The sequence below is a fragment of the Montipora capricornis genome, chromosome 14, assembly GCF_036669925.1.
Source record: "Montipora capricornis isolate CH-2021 chromosome 14, ASM3666992v2, whole genome shotgun sequence".
Taxonomy (NCBI): domain Eukaryota; kingdom Metazoa; phylum Cnidaria; class Anthozoa; order Scleractinia; family Acroporidae; genus Montipora; species Montipora capricornis.
Window position 1 is genome coordinate 37,285,273 of NC_090896.1, and position 1,991 is coordinate 37,287,263.

Here is a 1,991-nt window from a genome sequence, read left to right on the forward strand (position 1 = left end):
TTACCACACAAATTTAACAACTTCACCTAAGTCATTATCACTTGGGTTATTGCGAAACTAGCTACAATCAATGCCAAAATAGTTAAGACGCTAACACCAGGATGAGACTGAAAACCTATGAGACGTCAGAAACTGAGCGTAACTGTCAAAATTGCACTAAAACCTTCCAAATAGAAGTCCCCCCTCCCCCGAATCAATGTTGTGTGTGTGGGGGGGGGGGGGGGAGTGGAAGAAGAAAGAAAACCAACTTCAAAGGATGAGTGCTTTTCATTGCAGAGAAAGAGATAGGCATTTAACAAATCGAATGGGGTTCAGCGTTACCTGTACTCTTATCGACAATGATATTCGTCATTATAGTGGTTATTTACAAATGTATATTGACGATGACTTGTTTTTGGCCGATATCTTCCCCTTAGAAATCACAGAAAGTGTCAAGGTGTCTCAAAGCAGTTTTCCATGACAATTTGAAAAGACTCTCCCATTAGATCTAGAGGGAATGGCTGTACAACTGTTCCTCATATGACGGTAACGTTGGGGTAACTTATTTTTAACAAGATGCACGCATTATTGTGACGTCACCATCGCAATAGACTGGCGCCATATATTTTAGCTTTAAAATTAAACATATCTAATTTCTTTTCTAATTCCGAAGAAAACAAATACTCTATTTTTTCCTCTCTGACAAATGCTTAACATTCCTCAAAAACAGTGAAAGAGTAAAGTTTGTAGTTTGTCTACTTCATTTCATGTAACAACACTGTTAATATTTTTGTCGTCTGTCTGAGTCTTGTTCTTTATTTGTTTTAGAGGATTCTAATTTCGTTTCTGAACAGGGAGCATCGGATACCATGTGTTACGAACGTCAACAAAGACGGGTCCTTTATTACTTATTATTAATCCGAATTCAACTATTCCATCAAATGATTGCCATTTCAAGGCTGCAAACTAAGACAGGAATTAAATATTAAACCATATGATAAGACGTCCCACTGCTTAAAGAAAATGATGAGCTTTGGGACAAAACTCTTACACAAAGTCTTTTGTTAGGCTGAATAATGTTATTGAATCTTCTGACGCTTATTTCCGATGTGTCCAGTACATAGTCGCGGGGGTCTCATGGTTAGTGCGCTCGACTCCGGATCGAATTGTCCGGGTTCGGGTCCTGGCCGGGGACATTGTGTTGTGTTCTTGGGCAAGACACTTTAATCTTACGGTGCCTCTCTCCACCCAGGTATATAAATGGGTACCGACGAAAATGCTGGGGGTAACTCCGAGATGGACTAGCATTCCATCCAGGGGGGGAGTAGAAATACTCCTAGTCGCTTCATTCTAGGGAAACCGGAGATAAGCGCCGGCCTGACAACTTTGACAACGTTTAAGCTGAAGGTTTTTGCAGAAAATGTCATACATAACAAGAGGTTTAATTAAGCAACTGTAGCAAGATTCTAGTAGATATGGCAGAATAATAAAGCCGTCGGCTTTTGGCTCTATTGAGTCCCAGCATGTGTGCTTATTTTCTATCGTTTCCCATTCGGAAATTCCTGTGTTAGTTGGCATGAACTTAGTTTGTCTTTCTTTATTCTTTCTTTATATTTAAAGTAGCACCAGGCGTGCGTTTTCTCTTTTTCAACGATCTACATTTTCCTTACAGGAATCAGTGGTATTCAATGTAAAAAAAGCGATACATTAGAAAGAACGATGTGATATTGGGTAAGTGATAATCTTTTACAGAAAAGTATAATATAGTAAAGCAGGTCGCTTGAATTTCAACAGGGGTGTCCTCAGGGCTTTGATGAAATATTCATGTGGTTAATTGATGCTTTTATCCACAATTAGCTGGAAACGCCTTTAAAAACGCCGAACCATTTATTGTTAAGTCGTTTCACGTCTGGATGAACATTGGTAAACCTCACTGGTTTGAACTAAACTGACGGTCGAACAGTAAGGAAGGATGAAACCCTTTGGAATTATGACATTTCTGAAAGCTTCTC